General features: G+C 49.4%; 1 protein-coding gene and 1 pseudogene across 3 annotated transcripts in view; one reads left to right on the top strand and one right to left on the bottom strand.

The window, feature by feature from the left end:
* Positions 1–25,061, top strand: part of LOC146009910 (uncharacterized) — a 272,626-nt gene that overhangs the window by 219,303 nt on the left and 28,262 nt on the right. The gene's annotated exons all lie outside the window — the stretch shown is intronic.
* Positions 1–25,061, bottom strand: part of LOC146009992 (uncharacterized) — a 64,268-nt pseudogene that overhangs the window by 32,758 nt on the left and 6,449 nt on the right. Inside the window, exon 3 of the transcript XR_014444707.1 lies at positions 10,872–12,761. The product of XR_014444707.1 is annotated as an uncharacterized LOC146009992 (transcript). The remainder of the gene's footprint in view (positions 1–10,871; positions 12,762–25,061) is intronic.

The following is a 25,061-nucleotide window of genomic DNA, read 5'->3' as shown; positions in this document are numbered from 1 at the left end:
TGTTCTAGCACCGCAATCTGTTTCTCGGCCAAAACCGGCTTCACAGTGGGAGCTGTGTGGGCTAATGTGTTGTCACGATGGAGGATAAAATCATATTTCCACAACTCCTTTCACCACAGTGTGTATAAAATATTTTTGTAGTGATGTTGAGTAAACCAATGTGCCAAATTAACACACCGTGCAGATCAAAGAAATCGACTAACACGGATCTGATTGGACGCGCTTTCCTCGTTCTTGGTGATGGCGGGGTTTCCCGGTGCATGGGCTAGTGTTTTGTCATACAAACCTGATTACATGGATGTCAGGTCTCGAGACTTTTGACCTCTTATCCCTTTCCTTCTGATAGTAGGAAGTTGTGTGAGACTCCTCCATCTGTGACCCTTTGGTGTCCCGGCTGCCCAGAAATACAGTTCTTCCTGCTCCAGGGGCCTCTTCTCTCCAGGAGCTATTTATACCAATTCGGGTGTTTTACCATGTTCTGCCCAGGTTGGCTGTTGGGTTAATAAAGCCATCTGGGCCGGTCAGATTGCCATGGATTTGAGGAAAAAAAATCAGGCTGCAGGGGATCTGGTGTTTTTGGCTGACTACATACGTGAGGCAGCTGCTGATCCAACTGAGGCTGCTACTGATGTATGCACCATCGCTGCATCTCTCCGTATCTCTTTGGCTGCGTCCATGGCAAGCAGATGCTGAGTCCAAGCTGGATGAATGGATTTCCGTATTCCACTGCCACACCGGTACTTTACATCCGGTTTGCCAGCTTCATGAGACAAGTGCTTTGTTTTGCAAGAAGCTATCCTCAAACTGCAAAACACAGGGGGGGGGTTTCAGTCTCAGACTGTCAAGAAAGCAGGGTTTTTATTCCAGTGGTTGGTACTTGTTTCCTAGCAGGGCACCCAGATTTCCTATGTACGTTATGTAGTGAAATCGCATTGCATCGCATCGTATGTGCCATTTTAGAGCCATGCGATGCGATTTTTTTTCAATGTAATTTATTCACTGCTCTGTATGCCCCAGGGGATCGCATCGCATTGCACCTCCCGCAAAATTGCATGCGATTTTATAGGGTGTGCGATGCCATGACATATGGCATAGCTATACCATAATATCGTTGTATGACATACAATGATGTTTTACACACCCCCCCCCCACACACACACACTATCTACACCACCCCGAAGCATGTCGAGGGGCGGCGGTACGCGTCCTCCGACTTTTTCATACCCCCACTATCCACTTCGGCGTTTAGTTGATTTCTATATAGTGTGGCTAGTGGACGCGGATTACTTTACATGTATTCTGAGTCCCCACATTATATTAAATCAACTCCACGCCGACGTGGATATGAAAAGGTTTGAGGACGCGTTCCGCCGCCGCTCGCCACGCTTCAGGGTGGCGTGGATAGTGGGGGGGTGCCTAAAACCTCTTTGTATGTCATACAATCATATTATTGTATAGCTAATGTAATATCATCGCATGCGATTTTGCGGGGGCATACAGAGCAGTAAATAAATTACATTTAAAAATAGCATTGCATCGCACGGCACTAAAATGGCCCATGCTATGCGATTTTCCTATGCAATTTGCTTAGTGGGCGCCCTGCTAGGAAACAAGTCCCCAGTGTTTTTTCTAGTGCCAAAGCCAGAGGTCTCGCCAAAACCGCTCCTCAACTTGAAGGATCTCAATCGTTTCTTGAAAGTGGTCAGATTGAAAATGGAATCTTTGCAATCTGTGGTAGTGGGGCTGGAGCAGGGGGAGTTCATGGTCTCCTTAGATATCAAGGACGCCTACTTGCTGTGCTAGACTGTCACCTTCAGTTCCAGGCACTGCCATTAAGTCTCTTCTAATCTCCCAGGATCTTCACCAAAGTGATGGCGGTGTTGATGGAGTTACTCTGTTTGCAGGGGGTGATGGTAGTTTCTTACCTGGACCCAACTTTTGTAAAAGGCGTCAACAAAGGAGATTTTGTTACACAACTTTCAGTTGACTCGGAGTACACTCATAGAAAATTCGGGGATTCTGAACTTTCAGAAATCTCCGCTTCTAACCAGTCAAAGAATGTAGTTCTGGGGATGATTTTGAAAGCAATCCTCCATAGGGTGTTCTTGCCTCAGGAGTCAGGACCAGCTACATTCCCTTCAGCTGCTGGTCTGTGCTACAACACAGTGTCGGTTGGTTTTGCTCTCTACTGTTTCACCTTTGCTCTCTACCTCAGTGGTCCGTCTCTCGCCTCTTCTTTCATTGGTGACCTTTTCTCCACTGACCCATCTCTCACTGCTGTGGTGGCTCAACACAGGGGCAAACGCAGGATTTTCAGAAGGGGGTTTCCAGAGGGGCGGAGCAAAGCACGGAGATGGACACTTAGGTGACCCAGTATATGCCAGGTCAGTTAAAGTATTATAGATAGACCAAATGTATATAAATAATAATAATTATATATATATATATACACACACACACACACACACACACACACACACACACACACACATACAGTGTAGACCCCTGGGCATAGCAATGTATTAGGGTATTAGGGCCCCTACCGATCCTCCAGCGGTAGGGGTGGGGGAAGCTTTGATGTCCCGCGGGTGGTAGGGGGTATTATATCAACCGCTCAGCATGTAGGGCCTGGATCAGTAATTTCCACTAATTACCCCTTTACTGCACAGATGGTGGGAGATTGGTGGGAGAAGGGGGCACTGGGCTGAATGAAGGGGCCCTGATACATAACTTCCAGGGTGGTAGATGATGTTTAATATGCAGAGGAGGGGTGTATATTGGGCTTATTATTCATAGTTTTCTGGTGGGAGGACAGCTTGCTTGACTGCAGATATCTCCAGTTCCCAGAAATAGATTTCTTAGATTTTAATGGCAGTAAAACTAGAGAATCTACCAAATGGTATTGGGGACTAGGAGATCAGAGTTCAGGAGGCAGAACAATCTGCCAACGAGCATATAAAACTACATACCAGGTGTGTGTAGCTGGAGCAGTAACCAGCTGCTGGAAGGCTGATATCTCTGGTTCTGGGAAAAGTAGAGACAAGCTGCTAGTGTCCCTCAAAGGTGGAGAGTCCCAGCTTTTGGAATATATCCTCAGAAAAACTCTAAGTCAGACAGAACCTGAAATATCTGACTGGGAATCGCAATTAACAGGCTTGGACGGGGAACACTGCTTTGAAGTCAGATATCTCCGGTTCCCAAGGGCCGATTTTCAAAATTCTTGTACCCATGGAAAGAGGGGACCCTCAGCTTTCAGCCTAGGGTCCATAGACTCCTAGGGGGGGGGGGTTTCTGGGTACTCAGAAATCCCCCCTGCATGTGCTACTGCAACCCCACGATTCTCCTGGAAGTCAAGAGGTTCGGCATTTGGGACTGGACCTTCCTTACCATGGATGTTCGTGTCGGTGGTTGGGGGGCACAATTAATTGCAATGTTAGGGCCACTGGACGCTGCAAGAGACTCTCCTCTAATAAATATACTCAAACTCAGAGCAGTGTACAATGCCCTGCTAGAAGCAAAACATTACTTCGGTGCCGGCCTGTAAAGGTGCTGTCTGACAATGCCAGGACTGTGGCCTACATAAACAAGCAGGGCGGCACACGCAGTCATGCGGCAATGAAGGAAGTCAGTCCGTCGGATTCTTCTTTGGGCTAAGGAGTAATTGGGAGGCCTGACTAACTCAGTCAGCAGGACGTGGTGTTTACATCCTTGTATCTTTCAGAGGATGGTGAGACAATAGGGTAGTCCCCAGATCGACCAATTGCCTCTATACTGTGCTTGGACGAAGGATACGGTGGCGGTGGATGCGCTCGTGACTCCCTGGTCTTACCAGTTTATCTACCTCTTTCTTCCATTTCTGCTGTTGCCTCATGTTCTACAGCGCATACGGAGGGAACGTGTTACGGTGTAGTTGATAGCACCAGATTGGCCTGGTACACCAACCTGACGTCTCTTCTCATAGACGAGCCATGGCCTCTCCCACTTCAGGACGACCTTCAGTCTCAAGGCCCTTTTGTCCATCCAGACCTCTCTGTTGTGTCACCCTCTCACCTTGTTGTGTTTTCCTTGTTCTTCAGCCCATTTTTGTCTCTAACTTTTTTTATCTATAATTTTCTCTCCCTCTTTTATCGCCCTCATCTCGCTCCTTTTTTCTTTGACCCTTTATCTTCACCTGTTTGCCCCAAGTGCAGTGAGGGGCACGGAAGAAGTGCTGGCCATAACGGTGAGCGATATCAGAAATATTCGGGGGGGGGGGCGCGGAGACTGTCTTTGTACGGTCGGAGGTGCTGACAGCAGTTCAGGTTCTTGCCTTGTGCGATTGGCATGTAATTAGAGGACTGGAGCGGATTCACATTGAAGGACATTGGTGGCTGAGTTAAGGGGAGGGGGGGATCGTATACTGGTATGTGGTAAAATGGTTGACATGGGGTTTTTCCAGTTGACATGTGCCGGTATTTTATGCCCTACCATATAATGATAATTTAATAGTGAGGCACCGAGCCCGAAGCATGGCGAGCGCACCCGGCGCACTTTCTCTGTGTCCATTTCAACTGTGTCGACATTCGGGGGGAGGGGGGGGATGTGAAAAACCCATGTTGACCTTTTGACTGTCAAACTTCCCATTGTCAACCTAATGCTTGTGTTGCATACCCTCCAACATGACCCATTCCATAAGGTACAAAATGCTCTGTTCCTGGACTTCCCTGCCAGTGGCAGTTACAGAGGTTGGACTCCAGCACAGTCCAAAATTCAAAGACGGGGAGTCACATCAACTGCCAGTGAGTCCAGGACAGTGATGTTTGGGTGGCAGTAGGTGTGGCTCCCCTTTTTGAATATTGGACTGTGCTGGAGTCCCACCTATGCAGCTGCCACTGGCAGGGAAGTCCAGAAACAGAGCATTTTGTACCTAATGGAATGGGTCATGTTGGAGGGTATGGTGTTGACCTTTTTGCTCTGTCGACCTTAGCCATGTCGACATTTTCCATGTGTCAACCCAATGCATGTCCCCCTTAATTTGGTTGTCCCAATGACTCATTCCCCCATATACCAGCCATCACTCTGCATGAGACTGGACAGAAACCTTAGCCCAGGTCACCATGGCAACCAGCTTTTTTTTTGCAGGGAGGAAGGAAGCAGATCCTGCTTATGGGCGTGTCTCTCCGCAGCACATATTAGGGAGACCTTGTGGGCGGGGCTCAGCAGCAGCAGGTGTGGCGGCGCGGGCGTCCTCTCATCTCTTCCCGGCGACTGTATTGCTTCTGCTGAGGGGAAGGCAGCATCTAACCCCCCCCTAATGCCTAACCCTGCTGTCTAAACCTTAGCGACCCCCCCCCTACAGCCTAACCCGTCCCAAGTACCTAACCCTCCCTCGCCGCAGCCTAACCCGTCCCAAGTACCTAACCCTCCCTCGCCGCAGCCTAACCCGTCCTAAGTACCTAGCCCTCCCTCGCCGCAGCCTAACCCGTCCCAAGTACCTAACCCTCCCTCACCGCAGCCTAACCCGTCCCAAGTACCTAACCCGTCCCAAGTACCTAGCCCTCCCTCGCCGCAGCCTAACCCGTCCTAAGTACCTAGCCCTCCCTCGCCGCAGCCTAACCCGTCCCAAGTACCTAACCCTCCCTCACCGCAGCCTAACCCGTCCCAAGTACCTAACCCGTCCCAAGTACCTAGCCCTCCCTCGCCGCAGCCTAACCCGTCCTAAGTACCTAGCCCTCCCTCGCCGCAGCCTAACCCGTCCCAAGTACCTAACCCTCCCTCACCGCAGCCTAACCCGTCCCAAGTACCTAGCCCTCCCTCACCGCAGCCTAACCCATTCTAAGTACCTAACCCTCCCTCGCCGCAGCCTAACCCGTCCTAAGTACCTAGCCCTCCCTCGCCGCAGCCTAAACCGTCCCAAGTACCTAACCCTCCCTCACCGCAGCCTAACCCATTCTAAGTACCTAACCCTCCCTCGCCGCAGCCTAACCCATTCTAAGTACCTAACCCTCCCTCGCCGCAGCCTATCCCGTCCCAAGTACCTAACCCTCCCTCACCGAAGCCTAACCCATCCTAAGTACCTAACCCTCCCTCGCCGCAGCCTAACCCGTCCCAAGTACCTAACCCTCCCCCTCCGCAGCCTAACCCGTCCTAAGTACCTAACCCTCCCTCGCCGCAGCCTAACCCGTCCTAAGTACCTAACCCTCCCTCGCCGCAGCCTAACCCGTCCTAAGTACCTAACCCTCCCTCGCCGCAGCCTAACCTGTCCTAAGTACCTAGCCCTCCCTCGCCGCAGCCTAAACCGTCCCAAGTACCTAACCCTCCCTCGCCGCAGCCTAACCCATTCTAAGTACCTAACCCTCCCTCGCCGCAGCCTAACCCATTCTAAGTACCTAACCCTCCCTCGCCGCAGCCTATCCCGTCCCAAGTACCTAACCCTCCCTCGCCGAAGCCTAACCCATCCTAAGTACCTAACCCTCCCTCGCCGCAGCCTAACCCGTCCCAAGTACCTAACCCTCCCCCGCCGCAGCCTAACCCGTCCTAAGTACCTAACCCTCCCTCGCCGCAGCCTAACCCGTCCCAAGTACCTAACCCTCCCTCGCCGCAGCCTAACCCGTCCCAAGTACCTAACCCTCCCTCGCCGCAGCCTAACCCGTCCCAAGTACCTAACCCTCCCTCGCCGCAGCCTAACCCGTCCCAAGTACCTAACCCTCCCTCGCCGCAGCCTAACCCATCCCAAGTGCCTAACCCTCCCTCGCCGCAGCCTAACCCATCCCAAGTGCCTAACCCTCCCTCGCCGCAGCCTAACCCGTCCTAAGTGCCTAACCCTCCCTCGCCGCAGTCTAACCCGTCCTAAGTACCTAACCCTCCCTCGCCGCAGCCTAACCCGTCCCAAGTACCTAATCCTCCCTCGCCGCAGCCTAACCCGTCCTAAGTACCTAATCCTCCCTCGCCCTCTTGAGAAAGTTCCCAGCTGATTTCGGGTACGAAACGCATTGACGTCACTTCATTCTCTCCTGCTGACTGGAAACCTGTCTCAGGCCGACCGCACAGCTGAAGTGCAGCGTTCTCCATCTACCGCTGCCGGCCATCAGCTTCATTGCCATCCGACCCCTACTACATTGCAGCCTGGACTCACAACCAAGTCCCCCGCTGGCTAAGCCTTAAGATCTGCTGCCGACTGTTCAGAGCGCCGCTGTGGTCAGGACGGTGACCCCGTTACTGGCTACATACAGACCGGACCGCGTGAATTACATCACCGCTAAAGCAGGCTTCTAATAAAGGTGAAGATAAGCTTCTTTTCCACAATACAGCCAGAACACCTATACGTTATTCTGAAAACACGCCGCAAAAGGGTGAGCATATCAACCAAGTGTGTGGCCACACAGTAAACACAGTATTGACTGAGAAGGTCTGTCTAAATTCTGAGTCGGACAAATACATCATTGTCCCTTATGTACTGTCCTATTTAACGGACTCTGATTGGAACATAAATATAAGCACTACAACTTGACAACAAGTACTGAAAAGCTATATTATTAGATTGGGATCCCAGTTCAGCAGTTAAATTGAATATTATTCTTTTAATAGATATAATTATATGTATTGTATATTTTTGTATGTAATTAAATGTCATATGTTTTAAATTTACATTACTATTTTTCATATAAATTTACAAAACAAACAGTGTGTCCGTCATTCAATTTATCACAGCCAATGTAATATATTTATATTTTTACTCTCAAATTGTTGTAATTTAATATACTCAGCAGTGCAACACACCTTTATTTCCTCTCTCCTAGGGTTTTTTTTGTCTTTCATATTGTTTAGTGTGAGTCTGGGCGGACTCATCAAGGTGTCTGCTGCAGCTGATTTTTATATATATTGATTTAATTATACTACCAAGCGCCAGGCATTGTAGCCCGGAGAGGTTTAATATAACCCACTCCGGACTATAAATCCACGTATAACCCTCCCTCGCCGCAGCCTAACCCGTCCTAAGTACCTAACCCTCCCTCGCCGCAGCCTAACCAGTCCCAAGTACCTAATCCTCCCTCGCCGCAGCCTAACCCGTCCTAAGTACCTAACCCTCCCTCGCCGCAGCCGTCCTAAGTACCTAACCTTCCCTCGCCGCAGCCTAACCCGTCCTAAGTACCTAACCCTCCCTCGCCGCAGCCTAACCCGTCCTTAGTACCTAACCCTCCCTCGCCGCAGCCTAACCCGTCCTTAGTACCTAACCCTCCCTCGCCGCAGCCTAACCCGTCCTTAGTACCTAACCCTCCCTCGCCGCAGCCAGAAGCTTCTGTATCTATCCAGGTTCCGGTGCCTCCAGGAGGAACCGGATTGTTTCTGTTAATCCTATTACACGTTTCAGAAGTGGTGTACGGTCTTCTTTTCCCTCTGACCGTATATGAGGCTGCTTCCTGCGAAGTGGAGATCCCACCTATCTTTACGGTCAGGCGTGTCCATCCACTGGATCCACAACGCTGTGCAATCCGGTATGGTATAACATAGATCCCCTGTAACTCATTTCACCAGCACTGGTAGCAAGGCACACTCCACGGACTTTTACACCGGCTCAGAAGGGCTGTAAACATTTAACCCGTTTTATTTTCAGGTGTTTTTCTTACTTATTTTCCTTTTCTTATAACCTTTTTCTTTTTAATTAGCGCTCATCACCCCCCTTTTATGAACTTGCATTAAGCTGCTTTTTTCCCTTCACTCCAGCGCAGTGAACAAACCCCATATTTTTCACCAGCACTGACTACCTGGGACTTGTAGTACCACCAAGTGATTGCCCACTGTATATATATAGTCCTTTATTACAGTTAGATGCTGTTTGTACCTCTCCCCGCCCTGTAAGACAGCTGTGATGTGAGGGTGCGACACAATAGATGCATCCCTTTCAAGCATAGCCACACCCTCACATTTGCATAAAGATGCCCGCCCTCTGGCCACATATATCTTGTATGGGTTGCGGCTAGACCCACTTCTGTTTTTCGACTTTGCCCATTATGCACTGGGTCCACTTATACCTGGAGAGGCAATATACATCTGTGGCGAGCCAAGCGAGACCGTGAGGGTACAATGCAGCTGTAATAAAAGAAAACCTACAGAAATTACAGATAAAATAAAAACCGCAGTGAGGGCATCAAACAACTTCCACCCTCACCTTACATCACATCCTGGTCAAAAAACAGAAGTGGGTCTAAACACAACCAAGGCGGTATACAATCCCACCTCCCTTTTACTCAGCCATCACTTGGTGAGGACAGCGGACTGCAGACCCCCGGGAATCATCTCTGGCAGCCCAGCGGGTCAGTGGTGAGGTCTTGATCTGGGGTCTCTCAGTGGCTTTGTGACATCTAGTATGGTAGTAACTTTTACTCCTATATAATAATGGGCATACGACTACATACACACACAGACACACGAGGATGGAAAATGATTTATTGTACAACGTAACTTTATTTAGATGTTTTATGACAACTGGAGATCGAACACCGTGGTTCACAACCCTGGTCCTCAAGTACCCCCAACAGTGCACATTTTCCAGATCACCCAGCAGGTGCACCCATTATTCAGACACATTTTAAAAGATCCACAGGTGGAGCGAATTACAACACTTGTGATTCTGTGTGGAGAAAACGTGCACTGTCGGGGGTACTTGAGGACCAGGGTTGGGAACCACTGATCTGACAGAATACAAGCAATGTAGAACTATATAAAACAGCACTGAATATATATTACATACAAGGCAATGACAACAAGCACTGGGCGTACGCGGTGTGGCTATACAATAACGGGGCTGTACTTGTAATACATAAACCACACGGTGTGAGTAATAAGGGAGTGGGGGAATATGCACCTTGGACTATTACAAGCTCCCTCTGTGAAGCAGGTTTTGGCCAAGAAACCGATTGCGGTGCTAGAACATCCTCCATACTATCACCGAGTGACTTCTCTCATGAATAAAAGTCAAATCTATGCTCAAGGGAACCCATTGTGCATCAGATACTGAGGAAAAGAAGAAGGGGAATGTACTGAATAGAATTAAATGTAATTATAGCATTGATTTTGTTATTTAATAGCCACACCTCACGTAATGTTATTTACAAGGTCTCACAACAATGATGATAATCTCTCCGATATTCTAATACTACTGCAACTTTATTTAGCACCTTTCAGTCACCGCATGGAAACTGATCTTTCCCCTGTGTGAGTTCTCTGATGAGTGACAGCAGGTCCTTGATGTGTAAAACATTGGTACTTGTGTATTATCTGGGCGCGCGATGTTAAAACCGCATGCCTTAACTTAAGGCATGCGATCAGACCCGACCGACCCAATTTTCGGGGGTTTTCAGAGGTTCCCGTACAATTAAAAAAAATCGGTCGCATCGCATGCCATTATAATGGCAAGCGATGCGACGCGACCAACCCGATTTTCCCATTGGAACCAATGTTAAATTGTACCTGAGACCCGATTTTACATTGGATCCAATGTTAAATGCCCCCCAGACCCGATTTTACATTGGATCCAATGTTAAATACCCCCCAGACCCGATTTTTCATTGTATATCCACCCTGCTGGTTAATTATTAGGTCAAATGCCTTTTCTCGGGTCTCAGGGACCATTTGACATTGGACCCAATGTAAAAATCGGGTCGAATCGGTCGCATCGCATGCGATTTGGTCACATGCGATGCGATGGATTTTTCCGACCCAATGTCAAAATCGGGCGCCCAGATAATACACAAGTACCCAAACCTTTTCCCACACTCACAACATTACAATGACCTCTCACCTGTGACTCTTTTGATGTCTAACAAGTGCTGGTTTCACACTATAAGATTTCCCACACTCAGAACATAATAATGGCTTCTCACCCTTGTGGCTTCTTTGATGAGCAACTAGACGTGATTGGCGGTTAAAATTTTTCCCACACTCAGAACATGAGAATGGCTTTGCCCCAGTGTGACTTTTCTGATGTCTAACAAGCGCTGATTTCACACTAAAAGATTTCCCACACTCAGAACAGGAGTACGGCCTCTCACCTGTGTGAATTCTTTGATGAGCAACAAAATATGATTGGTGGTTAAAACATTTCCCTCACTCAGAACATGAAAAAGGCCGCTCATTCCTGTGACTTCTCTGATGTTTAACAAGATCACTTTTAAAAATAAAACATTTTGCACACTCAGAACATGAGAATGGCTACTCCCTGGTGTGAGTTCTCTTATGACTGACAAGATGAGCTTGGCGGTAAAAACATTTCCCACAATCGGAACATGAAAATGGCCTCTCACCAGTGTGAATTCTCTTATGTGCAGTAAGTCTTCCACGATCTATAAAACATTTCCCACACTCAGAACATGAAAAGGGCTTCTCACCTATGTGAATTCTCTGATGTTTCACAAACGCTGATTTCTCACTAAAACATTTCCCACACTCAGAACATGAGTACGGCCTCTCACCTGTGTGACTTCTCTGATGAAGAACAAGGCCACTTTTTAAAATAAAACCTTTTGTACACTCAGAACATGAGAATGGCTTCTCACCCGTGTGAATTCTCTTATGAGTGGCAAGAGTTGACTGGTATTTAAAACATTTCTCACACTCGGAACATGAAAATGGCTTCTCAGCTGTGTGACTTATCTTATGAGCGACAAGCCCTGATTTCACACTAAAACATTTCCCACACTCAGAACAGGAGTACGGCTTCTCACCCGTGTGACTTCTTTGATGAATGACAAGAAATGCGTGGCGGTAAAAACATTTCCCACACTCAGAACATGAATAAGGCTTCTCATCTGTGTGAATTATCTGATGTTTAACAAGGCCTCCTTTAGAAGTAAAACATTTCCCACACTCAGAACATGTGAATGGCTTCTCCCCAGTGTGACTTCTCTGATGTCTATAAAGTACTGATTTCAAACTAAAACATTTCCCACACTCAGAACATGAGTACGGCTTCTCATCTGTGTGAATTCTCTGATGTTCCACAAGCGCTGATTTCTCACTAAAACATTTCCCACACTCAGAACATGAGTACGGCCTCTCACCTGTGTGACTTCTCTGATGTTCCACAAGCGCTGATTTCACACTAAAACATTTCCCACACTCAGAACATGAGTACGGCTTCTCACCTGTGTGACTTCTCTGATGTTTAACAAGGTCCCTTTTTAAAATAAAAGATTTTGTACACTCAGAACACGAGAATGGCTTTTCCCCGGTGTGAATTCTCTTATGAGTGGCAAGATTTGATGGGTGGTAAAAACATTTCCCACAATCAGAACATGAAAATGGCCTCTCGCCAGTATGAATTCTCTTATGTGTCTCAAGTGTTCCCCGGCGTGTAAAACATTTCCCACACTCAGAACATGAAAATGGTTTCTGGCTTCTGTGAATTGTCTGATGACTAACCAGATCTCCCTTGAACATAAAACATTTCCCACACTGAAAACATAGGAACGGTTTCTTGCCTGTGTGCACACTCTGGTGCCTGGCAACATCTGATATCTGTGTAAAACATTTCCCACACTCAGGACATGGAAACAGTTTCCCACCAGTGTGAGCTGTATTCTGTGTGACAATATCTGATTTATCAGGAGAACTTTCCTCATGAGTAGATGGAATCAGTGATACATCTGCACTGCAATGTACAGAATATATGGTTGGGGTAACGGGGATCTCTCGGGAATCTTGTGCTGTGATGTCATCTTGTATCCTACAATCTGGAAATAATATGAGATTTCTCCCCCCACAATTACTGACGCTGCAGCCACCTGTTGGGAATAAAATAAATGCATTATAATAATAATAAGGGAATACAATTGATGCAATGGTACAATACACTAAAGGGCACTACACGTCACACGGAGTGCCCACAATCAGATTATGTTCGATATTGTAGTGCCCACAGGTCACATAAGCCACTATCCCCACATTATGGAGATCCACTAGCCCACCCATAAGTAACATTTGGATCTCTAAGGCTGATTGTTACATGAATATGGAGCCTACTGGCCTCACGGAATAAGCTGTCTGTATTCACCACTACATGGTGTCCTCGGCTGCTCTCCGGACCAGCACCTGCTTATAAGGACTAGGGGCCCAATTCACATCTGCATGCTGCGCTGCAAGTGTTTGGAGCCCAGAGAGCAGGTAACCGCCGATTGCCGAACACAGGCCCCTCCCCCCGCCCTTCCATACCCCTGTGCAGGGCTACGGGCCGATGTGTACGCATACAGATCCATTCCCAAGCGCCCGCTCCGAGGAAAGGCAGGAGATGAGAGAAGGAAGAGAAACACCCAACATCGGAGGTACTATTAACTTTAAAAAAACTGCAGCAGGGAGGGATCCCTGTGGCCCAGGGCGTCCTCAAAGAAAGAGATTTAAGAGGTAAGACATAAATCTCGGTTTATTCTTCGGGACATGTCAGGCGCCACAGGTTTAACGCTGGGACGTCCTAAAGCAGCCACCTAAGGGTGTACACAAGCTAAATCCTGGAAGGCAAATGGTTGAGATGCATAAAAGAGCAAAAAGGTGTCGGCGGACCACCAAGTCGCCACCTTGTGAAGTTCCTCTGCTGTTGCACCGCCCCTAACAGCCCAAGATGCACCCACAGACCTTGTGGAATGAGCCCAAACCCCCGCAGGAACCGGGAGGTGCCCAAATATGCCTGCTTGATGACAGATCTCAGCCATTGGGCAACAGTCTGCTTAGTAGCAGGCCAACCCTTCTTTTGAAACCCATAGAGCACAAAGAGAGAGTCCGATTTCCAAAGAGTCTTAGTGCGGCGCACATAGATGTGCAACGCACGGACCACATCCAGAGAAGACCGTTCAGGAGAGACATCCAGCCCCCGAAAGGCTGGGACCACAATCTCCTGGGTGACAGGAAACTTAAACACCACCTTGGGGAGGTATGAAGGAACGGTTCGAAGAACCGTCCGGTCAGGATGGAAAATCAGGGCCGATCGGCCCTTAGAGGTCCTACACTCTAAGGGCCGAAGTAATTGCCAACAGGAAAACAGTTTTCCCAGAAAGCCAACAAAGGTCCACCAACCTTAATGGTTCAAATGGGGCATCCTGAAGAGCCCCGAGGACCAGAGAAAGAGCCCACAGAGCAACCGGGGAAACAAAGGGAAGTTAGATTTGGAGGACACCCTGCAATAAATAACAGTATATTCCTGCGGAACAGGATGGACAGAGCCAAAACCTGTAAGAAGGAAAGTGCAATCCGGCCTCTAGACCTTTTTGCAAGAATGACAGAATCCTGGCCAAGCGGTAAGTCCTGGGATTAAAATGGCGAGTGTGACACGAGGAAAAGTAAGCCCACCAGATGCGATGGTAAGCACCAGCCGAAGGTCTGTGCCCTTGAGTTAAAGCCTCTGGTCCTTAACAGGGAGGTCTCAACAGCCACTCCCATCAAAGCCAGAAGCTGCAAATCCAGGTGTAGATACGGTCCCTTAGAGAGCAGGTCTGTACGTAGAGGTAGACAAAGCAGAAGGGCCACTGACAGGGCCTGCAGATCCGAGAACCAGATCCCTCTGGGCCAGCTGGGAGCCACCAGGATCAATGTGCCGCCCTCCGCTTTAAACTTGTCAATCAATCTCATGTGGAGTAAAATCGGAGGGAAGGTGTACATCAGAGCAAACGGCCACGGCCTGACAAAGCATCCAACATCGGGTCTGCCCCAGCGTTGTACCAGCATCTGAAACACCTCTGGATAAAAGGCCCATTCATCAGCACCCAGAGTCTGACGGCTTAGGAAGTCCGCTTCCCAATTGAGGATCTTTTCCGCCCATTGAAAAATGCTGGAGGTCTCTGCCATGGCATCCCGACTCCGAGTGCCGCCCTTATGGTTGAGTATAAGCCACCATCATTGCCTGACTGGACCTGCACAGGGTGACCCCTGAGTCAGGGTTCCACCAAGCAAAGCGCCCGGTAGACTGCCCTCATTTTGAGGACATTGATGAGAAGTTGGGCTTCCTGTACATTCCATAGTCCCTGGAATGATCGATAGCAAGTCACTGCCCCCCACCCGCGGAGGCTGGAATCCGTGGTGAGGAAATGGTCTCCCCGCTGTAAGGTTCTGGTCTAGAAGACACCAGGAGAGTGAGAGATGCACAGTTGGGAACAGAGCTATCAGCTGTGACCGGATGTTGGTGTAGGATCCCGGCCACTTGGTGAGGATCTCCCGTTGTAGTGGACGGGAGTGAAATTGGGCATAGTCGAAGGTCGATACCATCAACCCCAACACCCTCATGCAGGCATAAACTGACACCCGTCTGAGGGAGAGGAGACAGGGTATTCGGGACTGCAGTGTCCCATGATATTCCACTGGCAGGTAGATCCTTTGATGGGCTCCCAGATGGATCATAGATGTCTGGTGTGCTGCTGCTAGTTTTGTTATTTAGCTGTTGCTATGCAACCTGCACTGAATCCCTCGTTAGCTGACCCTTTATTAGGGTTTTTGACCAGCTGCTCCCTGCCGGTGAGAATTCTTGTTCTTGTTTGGTCCTCAGTGAAGGGAGCATGTGCTTTGTCACTGTGAAGCCTGTTTCTAGCCGTGTGTCTGAAGTCAGGCTCCTCTCCTAGGCCCTTATTCTGGTTGGTGCGGTAATATCCGCGTGCGTTCGTGCCGCCAATGTTTTGTGTCTGCGCATGTGCAGAGGCGTCTCTGCGCATGTGCGAGCGGGGCGTACGGCCAAATCCCGCATGAAATGTGAACACTCGAACAGGGGGTGGATAGGGGCGTGAAGGGCTATTTGGGCTCATTACCATATGCATACGCCCCGCGTTTCATGGGCGTTCCCATGCAAACGCTGGGCGTACGTATGGTAATGCGGCCGTGACGCACGTGTAGGGGGCGGACATATGACATCGCCGGATGTCAGCTGCCCGCCCAGATCCCTGCTTTTGCACGGAAAAATGTCTGTGTGCGACCATCGAATGATGGGGGAGGTTCCCTGAGATGGAGGAGGCGTATTCCATGAAAAATACACGTGCGGTCCGTTCGGCCAGCTTCTTACCGCGTACGGACGGAGTTGGCGATCCGTATGGAAGGCGGGGTTTCGCACGCACGGTCCTGGCCACATATTCGGATCCGGCCACACCGATCAGAATAAGGGCCCTAGTCTGTTTTTCCCAGGCAGTCTTAAGGATTGTGCCCGAAGGGAGCTGGAAGAGAGAAACACATTTCCGAAGAGGAGGTTAAACATAACACACATTAACAATCAAACAGTGATAGATTGAAAAGTGAAAAAGACCAGTGAGAAACAACACTGAGTAATATACACCACACAGTAACACACCAGGAAGTTCCAACAGACATAACCGGAACCAGGCCTGGCAGGAAGAAAACTTCAAGGTTTCAAGGTCGGGTTCGTAACCGAGTAAAAGAACAGCGCCGAGGCGGGCGTCCAGTGATAACACTTGGGGACTCGGAGAAAAGGATTTACAAAATCTCTGTTTTCCCCTTCATCCATTAGGTGTCACTGGACTAACAGTGGGGACGTCCCAGAGATCCCAACACGGGTGGGACAGTGCTGAGACCCCCTTAACACCAAGTTTTAAACCAGTAGAACCGGACAAAGGTCTGACAATCCGACCAAGTGGCAGCTCGACAGAGCTGCTCAATAAAAACCCCTCAGGCAGCCGCCCATGAGTGGGCGACAGGACAGAGCCCCCAACTCAGTGACACGCCTGGCCAAAGCCAAGGCCAGCAAAAACACGGTTACCACATGAGATACTTGAGGTCCACATCCATCAAAGGCTCAAAAACCGAGGATTGCAAAAATCCGAGGACCAAATCCAAATCCCACTGGGCCGTCGGCTGACGGAAAGGGGGTTGCAACCGCAACACTCCCTGGAGAAACATGTGCACCTCTGGTAACAGAGCCAACTTCTTCTGAATGAAGAAGATGGACAGCGCAGAGTCCTGAATCTTCAAAGATCCAAGAAAATACAAAAGAAGCCGTGATCTCTTAAAAAGAGTAGAGGAGTCACCACGCTCCTCGCACCAAGACACATTAGCACGCCAGAGGCGGTAGTAGTCGGAGGTAAACTCTAACCCCATCAAATGTTGGATAACCGCAGCAAAAGTTGGAATAAACTTATGTGTGTTTCCAGGCATAAGCAGGTAGTGGGTTATAGCATTACATAAGGTGTACTGGTGCGTGTATAAACACGTTGGTTTCCAAAAGGAATCATCTCTGTGGGTATAATGTATGTACATGTAGATACAATAGAAATGAACAAACAGGAAACTATAGAAACGCTGTTTGAATGTCAGAAGCAGTAATGCTGGCCAGCACCGCTATAGTCATAAACGCGTACACATATATAGGTATAAATATATATATACCTGTACCTGCAGATCATAGGTCATACAGATAAGAGGCAGCAACTTGGCATATGGTATCTGGTGTCGCTGAAGCGCACACGGCCCTCATCATTGGCAGCCAGTAAAACTTTGAGTACCAAAGGGATGAGTCGTGTCAAGGCGGGAGTGGTTCGGAATCCCGACCACCGAAATCCTGACCATGGGGGTGGGGTTTGGGTTGTGGATCGACCCCCCTTGCGGGCTCGCGGTTCTCGCCATGCAGCGGGCCTGGTGCCTTGCTCGGCACTCTAATTTATTCTCCCTCTATGGGTGTCGTGGACAGAGGTAGAAAGTGTCGGGATTGTAACTGCATCCTGCCAAGGCCATATCAGCTAGTTTATAAAAGCTGCAGCCAGAGTTACTCCACTTAAGTAATGGATGTGGATAGGATTGTCGATCCACTTAGGTCGACACCACTAGGTCCAAAGGCAAATAGGGCGACAGGGTTCTAGTTGACATGGTTGTAGGTCGACACATGTGTTAGGTTGGTATGAGTTAGGACAACAGGTCGAAGTGTCGACATGGGTTTTTTCCGCTGTTTTTAACCCACGAATGTCGACACAGTCGACATGGACACAGTTGGAAGTCAACCGCAGCCACTCCCATCGCTTGGCACGCTATTTTATTCTCCCACCACGCCCTAGTGGATGTTAGGGCATGAAATACCGCCTGTCGGCACATGTCGGCCCAAAAACAGTGAAAAAAAAAAAAACATGTCGACCTAAAACATGTGTCGACCTAGAACCATGCCGACCTAGAAACCTGCCTACCTAGTTGCATGTCGACCTAAGTGGGGTCGACAATTCGACCGTATCCAAAAGTCACATAGAGGAGAATGGCAGAATTGAGAAACCAAATGGCAACAGCTGCATCCACCCAAGATGCTACCCCGCCGGGGTGCAAGGCTACTAGCAGCCGGGAGAATTTCTATATTAAAGTATTCTCCAACTTCCATTGAGCCGGAACCTGTAAAGTTATTCCTGGTGAGAGTACAAGTTCAGAGGCCACTGTTGGTGGAGGCTGCCATAGCGCCCGGTTACATGCTGGCAGCTTAAACAGACCTTTAACTATGGCAAGGCAGGGTTGAAGTTTTGCAGAGGTCTATAACACTTTACAAGTGACTGGACCAGAGACTGTAACCAGCTCTGTACGTGTGCACTGTAGTGTTACACGCCTAGTGTGTCTGAGCGTGGCATCAGAGTAAGGCAGTGATGACCCCTGTGTCACCCTGAGTGTAACATCACCACAGCATATGATCTGACAGCACAGCCAGGCTGAAGCTAGGGATGGCCATCGGGGCAGACGCCATCGATGTTGATTCTGCATCCAGCCATCGATAGTAGTAAACAATCTGATGGATAACCATTGATCGTTTTAGCTATCGATGGTCATCCATTATATATAACTGAATGGCCCTTGGGCCAATCAAAACACAGGGGCGGGACTTGCGGGTGTCGGAGCTATGTGCTGTGTACCGGCATCTTCAAAAAAAAAAAGAAGAGGAACCATCGGTTCGCCTTTGCCATCGATGTAGGGAAACCATCTGGTTCTCCCACATCGATGGCAAAAGTATTCGACATCGTCCTTAAACCGTCGGTGATTTTAAATGATCTAAATCACTAACTGAAGCTTCCTGCTGTCCTCTGTATGACCTAGCTGTCTGCAAACTGTCCCCCCTCAAACTGCATGTCCACACTGTAAGAACGGAGGGGGGGGGGGGGGGGGGGGGGCAGGAGAGTGTAATCTCTGCATGCAGACTGAGGCTACATTAGTGCAGAGATATATAGATCTCACTGTCCCTCTGGGTGGCAGTAACTCCGTAGGACAATTATAACATAACATCGGTGAGCTGAGAAGCCCAGGCAGGGAATATGCTGCCTAATAATCACAGAGCAGCTTTACCTCAGAGGAAGGTGTAAATCATAGTTGCCTACCCTCCTGCATTCTGCAGGAGTCTCCCTGAAATAGCAGCAATCTCCCTCTCTCCCTCATTAGTCTAGCAATCTCCCTCATTTCACCTAGCCCACATTACACTGTTACATTTTAGGGGGAAAAAAGGAATGAGAGATAGATACATTTACATTGAATCATCAGCACCATTTCCTAGCACTTTAGCAAGTATAGTAGCTCTTACTAACTGCTTTGGGGCTCATCCACATTTGGATATAATTAATATTAAAAGATTCTAAGTGCCACGTTCACAATCTCTTTCACAATCTCTCCATATATGGAAATAGACACGCCCCTTTGGGTGGAGCATGTCACGCCCCTTTAAGGGAGCACAGTGCAAACTTTTACTACCAACTATAATCTCCCTGAAACTCGTTTTCAAAAGTAGGCAAGTATGGTGTAAATCTATCTGTACACTTGCTACAAGCCACCTTTGTGGTGCTTCCTCCTGCCCTGATGTTATCCAGTCTCTGTCTCTCTGTGAAGCTGTAAGCTCAGAGGACAAGCGTGACATGACGTCACTGAGCTGTGAAGCCCAGACAGGAGAGTCCTCTGGGGCTTGTGCCAGAGGGGGATCTGGAGTGTACTTCTCACACACCAACATACCATCGGAAGTCATTGTAAAGCTGGAATTACATTTCTTACATTCTTTGGAGTTTCCTCTTGCCTTGGGAACATATTTTATGTATATAAATATATAGTAATATGTAACAATACGTAAGCTTAACTGTACACACACACACACACACACACACACACACAGGGATAGTACAGTATACCAGGGTTGAAACACTGGACAGGACAGACAGTACAAGTGAGGAGACTGGTCAGATCTCTGGGCTGGTAACACACAGTGACATGATGTGAGGGGGAGAGCAGGAGTATAATAGGGGCTGATGGTTCCTGATGTATGAGATACACCAGAGAGTGCGGGGAGGAGACTGGTCAGATCTCTGGGCTGGTAACACACAGTGACATGATGTGAGGGGAGAGCAGGTGTATAATAGGGGCTGATGGCTCCTGATGTATGAGATACACCAGAGAGTGCGGGGAGGAGACTGGTCAGATCTCTGGGCTGGTAACACACAGTGACATGATGTGAGGGGGAGAGCAGGAGTATAATAGGGGCTGATGGCTCCTGATGTATGAGATACACCAGAGAGTGCAGGGAGGAGACTGGTCAGATCTCTGGGCTGGTAACACACAGTGACATGATGTGAGGGGGAGAGCAGGAGTATAATAGGGGCTGATGGCTCCTGATGTATGAGATACACCAGAGAGTGCGGGGAGGAGACTGGTCAGATCTCTGGGCTGGTAACACACAGTGACATGATGTGAGGGGAGAGCAGGAGTATAATAGGGGCTGATGGCACCTGATGTATGAGATACACCAGAGAGTGCGGGGAGGAGACTGGTCAGATCTCTGGGCTGGTAACACACAGTGACATGATGTGAGGGGGGAGATCAGGAGTATAATAGGGGCTGATGGTTCCTGATGTATGAGATACACCAGAGAGTGCGGGGAGGAGACTGGTCAGATCTCTGGCTGGTAACACACAGTGACATGATGTGAGGGGGAGAGCAGGAGTATAATAGGGGCTGATGGCTCCTGATGTATGAGATACACCAGAGAGTGCAGGGAGGAGACTGGTCAGATCTCTGGGCTGGTAACACACAGTGACATGATGTGAGGGGGAGAGCAGGAGTATAATAGGGGCTGATGGCTCCTGATGTATGAGATACACCAGAGAGTGCGGGGAGGAGACTGGTCAGATCTCTGGGTTGGTAACACACAGTGACATGATGTGAGAGGGAGAGCAGGAGTATAATAGGGGCTGATGGCTCCTGATGTATGAGATACACCAGAGAGTGCGGGGAGGAGACTGGTCAGATCTCTGGGCTGGTAACACACAGTGACATGATGTGAGGGGGGAGATCAGGAGTATAATAGGGGCTGATGGTTCCTGATGTATGAGATACACCAGAGAGTGCGGGGAGGAGACTGGTCAGATCTCTGGCTGGTAACACACAGTGACATGATGTGAGGGGGAGAGCAGGAGTATAATAGGGGCTGATGGCTCCTGATGTATGAGATACACCAGAGAGTGCGGGGAGGAGACTGGTCAGATCTCTGGGCTGGTTACACACAGTGACATGATGTGAGGGGGAGAGCAGGAGTATAATAGGGGCTGATGGCTCCTGATGTATGAGATACACCAGAGAGTGCGGGGAGGAGACCGGTCAGATCTCTGGGCTGGTAACACACAGTGACATGATGTGAGGGGGAGAGCAGGAGTATAATAGGGACTGATGGCTCCTGATGTATGAGATACACCAGAGAGTGTGGGGAGGAGACTGGTCAGATCTCTGGGCTGGTAACACACAGTGACATGATGTGAGGGGGGAGATCAGGAGTATAATAGGGGCTGATGGTTCCTGATGTATGAGATACACCAGAGAGTGCGGGGAGGAGACTGGTCAGATCTCTGGGCTGGTTACACACAGTGACATGATGTGAGGGGGAGAGCAGGAGTATAATAGGGGCTGATGGCTCCTGATGTATGAGATACACCAGAGAGTGCGGGGAGGAGACTGGTCAGATCTCTGGGCTGGTAACTCACAGTGACATGATGTGAGAGGGAGAGCAGGAATATAATAGGGGCTGATGGCTCCTGATGTATGAGATACACCAGAGAGTGCGGGGAGGAGACCGGTCAGATCTCTGGGCTGGTAACACACAGTGACATGATGTGAGGGGGAGAGCAGGAGTATAATAGGGACTGATGGCTCCTGATGTATGAGATACACCAGAGAGTGCGGGGAGGAGACTGGTCAGATCTCTGGGCTGGTAACACACAGTGACATGATGTGAGGGGAGAGCAGGTGTATAATAGGGGCTGATGGCTCCTGATGTATAAGATACACCAGAGAGTGCGGGGAGGAGACTGGTCAGATCTCTTGGCTGGTAACACACAGTGACATGATGTGAGGGGGAGAGCAGGAGTATAATAGGGGCTGATGGCTGCTGATGTATAAGATACACCAGAGAGTGCGGGGAGGAGACTGGTCAGATCTCTGGGCTGGTAACACACAGTGACATGATGTGAGGAGGAGAGCAGGAGTATAATAGGGGCTGATGGCTCCTGATGTATGAGATACACCACAGAGTGCGGGGAGGAGACCGGTCAGATCTCTGGGCTGGTAACACACAGTGACATGATGTGAGGGGGAGAGCAGGAGTATAATTGGGGCTGATGGCTCCTGATGTATGAGATACACCAGAGAGTGTGGGGAGGAGACTGGTCAGATCTCTGGGCTGGTAACACACAGTGACATGATGTGAGGGGTAGAGCAGGAGTATAATAGGGGCTGATGGTTCCTGATGTATGAGATACACCAGAGAGTGCGGGGAGGAGACTGGTCAGATCTCTGGGCTGGTAACACACAGTGACATGATGTGAGGGGAGAGAGCAGGAGTATAATAGGGACTGATGTCTCCTGAGGTATGAGATACACCAGAGAGTGCGGGGAGGAGACTGGTCAGATCTCTGGGCTGGTAACACACAGTGACATGATGTGAGGGGAGAGAGCAGGAGTATAATAGGGGCTGATGGCTCCTGATGTATGAGATACACCAGAGAGTGCGGGGAGGAGACTGGTCAGATCTCTGGGCTGGTAACACACAGTGACATGATGTGAGGGGGAGAGCAGGAGTATAATAGGGGCTGATGGCTCCTGATGTATGAGATACAACAGAGAGTGCGGGGAGGAGACTGGTCAGATCTCTGGGCTGGTAACACACAGTGACATGATGTGAGGGGAGAGCAGGAGTATAATAGGGGCTGATGGTTCCTGATGTATGAGATACACCAGAGAGTGCGGGGAGGAGACTGGTCAGATCTCTGGCTGGTAACACACAGTGACATGATGTGAGGGGGAGAGCAGGAGTATAATAGGGGCTGATGGCTCCTGATGTATGAGATACACCAGAGAGTGTGGGGAGGAGACTGGTCAGATCTCTGGGTTGGTAACACACAGTGACATGATGTGAGGGGGAGAGCAGGAGTATAATAGGGGCTGATGGCTCCTGATGTATGAGATACACCAGAGAGTGCGGGGAGGAGACTGGTCAGATCTCTGGGCTGGTTACACACAGTGACATGATGTGAGGGGGAGAGCAGGAGTATAATAGGGGCTGATGGCTCCTGATGTATGAGATACACCAGAGAGTGCGGGGAGGAGACTGGTCAGATCTCTGGGCTGGTAACTCACAGTGACATGATGTGAGAGGGAGAGCAGGAGTATAATAGGGGCTGATGGCTCCTGATGTATGAGATACACCAGAGAGTGCGGGGAGGAGACTGGTCAGATCTCTGGGCTGGTAACACACAGTGACATGATGTGAGGGGGGAGATCAGGAGTATAATAGGGGCTGATGGTTCCTGATGTATGAGATACACCAGAGAGTGCGGGGAGGAGACTGGTCAGATCTCTGGCTGGTTACACACAGTGACATGATGTGAGGGGGAGAGCAGGAGTATAATAGGGGCTGATGGCTCCTGATGTATGAGATACACCAGAGAGTGCGGGGAGGAGACTGGTCAGATCTCTGGGCTGGTAACTCACAGTGACATGATGTGAGAGGGAGAGCAGGAATATAATAGGGGCTGATGGCTCCTGATGTATGAGATACACCAGAGAGTGCGGGGAGGAGACCGGTCAGATCTCTGGGCTGGTAACACACAGTGACATGATGTGAGGGGGAGAGCAGGAGTATAATAGGGACTGATGGCTCCTGATGTATGAGATACACCAGAGAGTGTGGGGAGGAGACTGGTCAGATCTCTGGGCTGGTAACACACAGTGACATGTGAGGGGAGAGCAGGAGTATTATAGGGGCTGATGGCTCCTGATGTATGAGATACACCAGAGAGTGCGGGGAGGAGACTGGTCAGATCTCTGGGCTGGTAACACACAGTGACATGATGTGAGGGGAGAGCAGGTGTATAATAGGGGCTGATGGCTCCTGATGTATAAGATACACCAGAGAGTGCGGGGAGGAGACTGGTCAGATCTCTTGGCTGGTAACACACAGTGACATGATGTGAGGGGGAGAGCAGGAGTATAATAGGGGCTGATGGCTGCTGATGTATAAGATACACCAGAGAGTGCGGGGAGGAGACTGGTCAGATCTCTGGGCTGGTAACACACAGTGACATGATGTGAGGAGGAGAGCAGGAGTATAATAGGGGCTGATGGCTCCTGATGTATGAGATACACCACAGAGTGCGGGGAGGAGACCGGTCAGATCTCTGGGCTGGTAACACACAGTGACATGATGTGAGGGGGAGAGCAGGAGTATAATTGGGGCTGATGGCTCCTGATGTATGAGATACACCAGAGAGTGTGGGGAGGAGACTGGTCAGATCTCTGGGCTGGTAACACACAGTGACATGATGTGAGGGGTAGAGCAGGAGTATAATAGGGGCTGATGGTTCCTGATGTATGAGATACACCAGAGAGTGCGGGGAGGAGACTGGTCAGATCTCTGGGCTGGTAACACACAGTGACATGATGTGAGGGGAGAGAGCAGGAGTATAATAGGGACTGATGTCTCCTGAGGTATGAGATACACCAGAGAGTGCGGGGAGGAGACTGGTCAGATCTCTGGGCTGGTAACACACAGTGACATGATGTGAGGGGAGAGAGCAGGAGTATAATAGGGGCTGATGGCTCCTGATGTATGA

This window comes from Crinia signifera, chromosome 6, assembly GCF_055691185.1.
Source record: "Crinia signifera chromosome 6, ASM5569118v1, whole genome shotgun sequence".
Taxonomy (NCBI): Eukaryota; Metazoa; Chordata; class Amphibia; order Anura; family Myobatrachidae; genus Crinia; species Crinia signifera.
Note: the sequence above shows the minus strand (reverse complement) of the source record. Positions and strands in the feature narration are given on the sequence as shown.